The following is a 5,988-nucleotide window of genomic DNA, read 5'->3' on the forward strand; positions in this document are numbered from 1 at the left end:
CGTCTGGCTCCTGGGCTCCAACATCTGGTTGCGACAACCAGGTAGAAGGGATAGGTGGAAAAGAGGGAGAAAGCAACCGTGAGTACTCATCCAAAGTACTCGCAAGCAAGGAGCTACACTACATATGTATGCATTGGTATCAACTAGAATAAGGCTATTATATGTGGACTGAACTGCAGAAAGCCGGGATAAGGGGGGGATAGCTAGTCCTTTCGAAGACTACGCTTCTGGCAGCCTCCGTCTTGCAGCATGTAGAAGAGAGTAGACTGAAGTCCTCCAAGTAGCATCGCATAGCATAATCCTACCCGGTGATCCTCTCCTCGTCGCCCTGTTAGAGAGCGATCACCGGTTGTATCTGGCACTTGGAAGGGTGTGTTTTATTAAGTATCCGGTTCTAGTTGTCATAAGGTCAAGGTACAACTCCAAGTCGTCATGTTACCGAAGATCACGGCTATTCGAATAGATTAACTTCCCTGCAGGAGTGCACCACATAACCCAACACGCTCGATCCCATTTGGCCGGACACACTTTCCTGGGTCATGCCCGGCCTCAGAAGATCAACACGTCGCAGCCCTACCTAGGCACAACAGAGAGGTCAGCACGTCGGTCTAAATCCTATGGCGCAGGGGTCTGGGCCCATCGCCCATTGCACACCTGCACGTTGCGTACGCGGCCGAAAGCAGAACTAGCCCCCTTAATACAAGAGCAGGCTTACGGTCCAATCCGGCGCGCGCCACTTAGTCGCTGACGTCACGAAGGCTTCGGCTGATACCACGACGTCGAGTGCCCATAACTGTCCCCGCGTAGATGGTTAGTGCGTATAGGCCAGTACCTAGACTCAGATCAAATACCAAGATCTCGTTAACGTGTTATTCTGAAATAACCACGGACGCCGACCAGGGCCAGGCCCACCTCTCTCCTAGGTGGTCTCAACCTGCCCTATTGCTCCGCCACAAATTAACAGTCGGGGGCCGTCGGGAACCCAGGCCCACCTCTACCGGGATGGAGCCACCTGCCCCTTCAGCCCCCAACTCCGAACAGTACCACAGGTAATGTAACTGTGTAAAGTATATAGTATATGCCCGTGATCACCTCCCGAAGTGATCATAGCCCAGTAGTATAGCCCACAACTTTTAATGTAGAAAGTATTTTCATCCGAATTACAGATTAAAAGATATGATTTTCTAAAGATTTAAATCATTTTCTGATTTTAATTATTTATTTAAACCCAACATTATCCATGACAGTGAATGATGACGCAGGCATGACATCAGAGTGATGTCAGCAGGTCAACTGGTCGGTTGACCAGTCAAACAGACAGGTGGGTCCAGTGGGACCCACATGTCATTGTCTGATAACTAATTAACCAGGTTAATTAGTTTAGTTAACAGATTAGTTATGTTAATTAACAGTAGTTAATTAGTTTAATTAGTTACTAGGTTAAATAAACACAATTGATTTAATTAATTAATTAATAATTTTATTTATTATTATTTTTATTCTTTTTTTATATATATAAAAACCGTTCTGTGTGGGGGGGGGGGGTAGGGCCCCACATGTCATAGGCCAGAGGGGCCTTAGTGGACTCGGGCGCGTGGGCGACGGGCGCCAGCCCGAATGGGCGCACGGGCGTTATCGGGTGCGGGCGCCGCACACCCGCACGGAGGCGACGGAGGGCGCCGGCGGGGTCGTGTCCACGATGCGTCCAGGGGAGGGCATGTGGGCGTGCGGGGAGGGGAACCACAACAGCGGCTCGCCGGAGTTGCGTTCCGGTGACCACTTGGTCACCCACGAGCATCAGAAGGACGAGCGCGTTGGCGCGCATCGAGTTGGGCTAGTGGTTGGTGCTGGAGGTGGCCGAAAACAAGGCCGGTGACGAGGTTCGGCGGCGGCGGGCGTGCAGCAGCAAGGGGGAGCGGGGACCGTCCATGGCCGGGCTTGGTCGGAGGGGCCGTGGGCACGAGCGCGCGCTGTCGGCCACGGTCGGGCGCGGCCAAGCGTGGTCCAGGGCGTGCGAGAGCTCAACGGTGGTCCCGTGCGGCGGCAGGTGGCCGCGGGCGGCTCCGGGGTGGGGTCGGGCGCATCCATGATGCGGCAAGCGCAGCGGTCGATGGCAGCGGGCTGGAGTTGCGGTGCGCGGCAGCGTGCGCGTGCGGAACGGCGCGGTGAGCGCAGGACGAGGACGCGAGGCGTGCGCGCGTGCGCGTGGAAGACAGGGGAGGAGATGGGGAAGCTCACGGGGCGGAGTAGGGACGGGGCAACGTGCTCGATGGAGGTTGGGGGGGCGACGGGGACGAGCGATGGAGTGGAGGAGGACGGCGAGGTGGCGGCATCCGGTGAGGGAGGTCCGGCTGTGTCGTGTGGTTCGAGGCGGCGGTGGCCTCCTCTGGATCCCGATCCAGATCGGGAGGGAGGAGGGGGAGAGGAGATATTTTCGGAGGAGGGGGGGTTGTGCGGTTAGGGTTTCTGGTAGTGGGGGGGGGGGTTATAGCCGGGGGGGGGCCGGCTGGGCTAGGTGGGTTGGCCCAGTTGCCAGCTGGGCCGAGGCCCAGCGGGGGGGGGGGGGCTTTGTTCCTTTTTGTTCTTCTGGTTTTCTTTTCTTTTTATTCTTTTCTGTTCTATTTAAGTTACACTCCATTCTTTGTTTAGTAAAATATGACAATAGCTCCAAATTAGTGTTTCAAAATAACCCACTACCCTGAAAAGTTTTACCTCAAAGTAAAATAGATTATGATTTTATAAAATATCAAAGGCACTTATTTAATCGCTTTAACTACTGTTTTTATCATTTTAGAGTATTAAAGCATTTTATAAAAGTGGGGATTCCTCACCACAATTACCTACGCATTATTTGACACAACCCGAACATTTTAGTTTTATTGTTTGAAAACTTTTGTTGTTTGCCTATATTTTAAATTTGAATTTGAATCGGTTTCGAACTAACTCGAGATTAGCAACTATAATCAAGGTGACGTGGCATCATTAGCAGAGGATCACTGTAGCTTAATTACCCGGGCGTCACAATTCTCCTCCACTACAAGAAATCTCGTCCCGAGATTTAAGAGGGGAGGTGCGGGGAAGGGATTAGGTTACGGAATTCTAACGGGTCTTGTTGGTCTTGGTTACTCTTCTCGAAGAGGTTGATCCATTACATTGATGTCTTCATTTCGCTGTTTCAGGTCATCATGATGAAGTTGTCGTCCTTTCTTTGGGATCTCCATCATACTTACGAATAGGTAAGGGGCAACTTTACAACAATTGAATGTTATAAAGGAAAATCATCTGGGCAGGGGTATCCCAAGAATGATCATAAGAGTATCTCTCGAGTTGAACAAATGAAACACATCGAGAGCAAAGTAAGAAGGTACCATAAGAAGTTTGAAGCGGATAGACAATCGTCGTTGCCTGAAACAAGGCAACGGGCATAGGTATTGTGTTTAATACCAGAATTGATGATCACACGGAAGGTGGCTCATGAATTACATATGAAGCCAAGCGTGATGAATAAATTTAGAAACAGGGTTGTATAGGAGAGTCAGGTTTCGATCCTGTGGAACTGTTGGTTATGGGCCCACAGTGTGGGTTAAAAGTAGGAAGGCGGTGACGATTTGCATGATCATGTAAGCAAGGCATGTCAGAGGATAGCCTGTCAGCTATGTTGGCAACAACATCGATACCAAGGGCGAGGGACGAAGAGAACCAATTTCCTGCTCGTTGAAACGAGGCGGACCAATTGGCAAAGTTCTCGTCCATCGGTGGCTATCGGGATGTCATCAACAATAGTAACAGGGTCTTGCTGGCAGAATTGTACACCTGGGTGTTTACATAAGCAAGAAAATATTACTGCTTAGACCATATAGACCTCAAGAAGGTTAAACAGAACAATGGAAAGGAAAATATGATTATCAAATTAAACAAAACAATGGAAAGGAAAATGTGTTTAAACACATATTGCAGGGGTATATCCTTCCCAAGGACAAGCAGAGCATGATATCCATGATAGGATATAACGTAGAAAACCCTTTAGGAAAGGGGAGAGAAATATCATGACATTACCCATACAACGGTGTTTGGGGTAATTGCGCAAGAAACATTTAGCATTGGGCTTCAAGTGTTCTTGTTGAAAATCGGAGTACCACAGACATGCTTCGAGATAGCATTGACACGGTCTTCAAGCAAAGGTCAGACTTTGGATACACAAAGGATCCATCGGGATAAACTTATTAAACAAGGCATTCAATTTCCTCATGGAAAAATGGTTAACCTTGTTAAAATAAAACTATAACACTTGGTCCTCCGGTCAGGTGTGCATGACATCGCCTTACCGGTCATATGAGGATCAATGTTATAACTCTTGAAAATATGTTCCAACCATCATATCTGACCGAGATTCAGATCTGATTGGTATCAAAATAACATCAGACACGGGATTCCTGAAAAGAAAAGGTGCAACACCAATTGACAAGATGACATTGTAAGATTCTCGGGAAATGGACTATGGAAGCAAGTTCCGAAACAAGAGCCCATCATTAAAACCGAGAAGAGGATGAGGAGGTGGTTGATGGACTTGGTGACAATTCATTGAGATTTCCAAAAAGATGGGTGCCCTCAATTATGTGAACAAGGAGATAACATTTGTCCGATCAAATGATATAATGATGTATGCTCGAGGAAAACATACACAATTTAAACATTGGTTGAACGGTGCACCCGAATTATGGGCTTAGGTAGCAAGGTCAATGATAGAAGGGTGATTCGATATCCAATACACAAAGAATGTATCTATTGTTCATTAACTTACAAGCAATAGGGTTGCTAGAAGTTTGGAATTTTTCACATCACAATCCATTTGTCGGTATTCCGTTGGAACACGGGGGCCATGAAAAGAATGGTGATGGTGAGAAGCATCACTTGCATCAATAATTCATAAGAGGTGGTGAAATTCTCACAACATACTTGACATAAAAGATGGTAATATTCCAAGGTAAAGAAGAACAAACGTTGGATAGCAAGGAACTCAAGGTATAACACAAAACACGATCATGTTTGTGTTGGAGGTAAGGCAATAAAGTGGCTGATCATAAGACAAATCATCGAGGGCAAGGATGGTATTTCTCATCATGAATTCGATTGATATCCTGGAAGGAGTCAAGATATTGATAATGATCATGAAAAATTTTGTCGAGAGGCTCCACAAAGAAGCAATCAAACAACGACTACATCAAGCAACATGACTGATGCAGCGAAAGATTATTGGAACCACATATACGACACAAACTCAAAATCAAGATTGTTGTCCAAGGCAAAATGATATGATGAGGAAAATCGACGTAAGCTTAGCTCATCATCAAAAATTGTGCTCCGGGAAGAAGGACTAGGTAGCACAGTTAAAATCGGCACGACAAGGATATAGCCAACCAAGCTAGGAATGATGTGATCAAGTTCAAACTCGTAAGTAATGAAGGTTATCAAGAGTTGTTTAATCGTGGTGCGGACTTGAGTCAGTTATCGGTGTCTTTGAGTGTTTAGTAACTCAGAGCCCATGAAAAATTGGAATCAGTGAGAAGGTAGCACCTGATGAAGAACTCATAAGAGGTTATGAAGTTCCATGATAATCTTGAGATATCATAGTGTAATACTCGACGGTAGATCAAAGTAAAGGTTGGACAAGTGCAATGATCTGCAGAAGACAAGTGCTTCGACTTGTCCGAGAAATGGTATTAAGGTGAAAATATGGTCGAAACCATGATTGCAAAGGACCAAACATAGATACATGACGAACTTATAACAAGGGGATTATTATCATTTACAAGAAGCTTCGATGATAAGTTCCACATCGGGTCCATGGGCATGAACGCAAAGGCTCAAGGTCGACTCCCACTTCTTCAATGCATAACCTTTCATTTTACTTCTCGCTTTTGATGAAGTTGTAGTGTAGAAATTTTATCTGGCGAAACAACAGAAGAGTATGACTCACGAAAACTTTCG

This window comes from Triticum urartu, chromosome 7 (genome assembly GCF_003073215.2).
Source record: "Triticum urartu cultivar G1812 chromosome 7, Tu2.1, whole genome shotgun sequence".
Taxonomy (NCBI): Eukaryota; Viridiplantae; Streptophyta; class Magnoliopsida; order Poales; family Poaceae; genus Triticum; species Triticum urartu.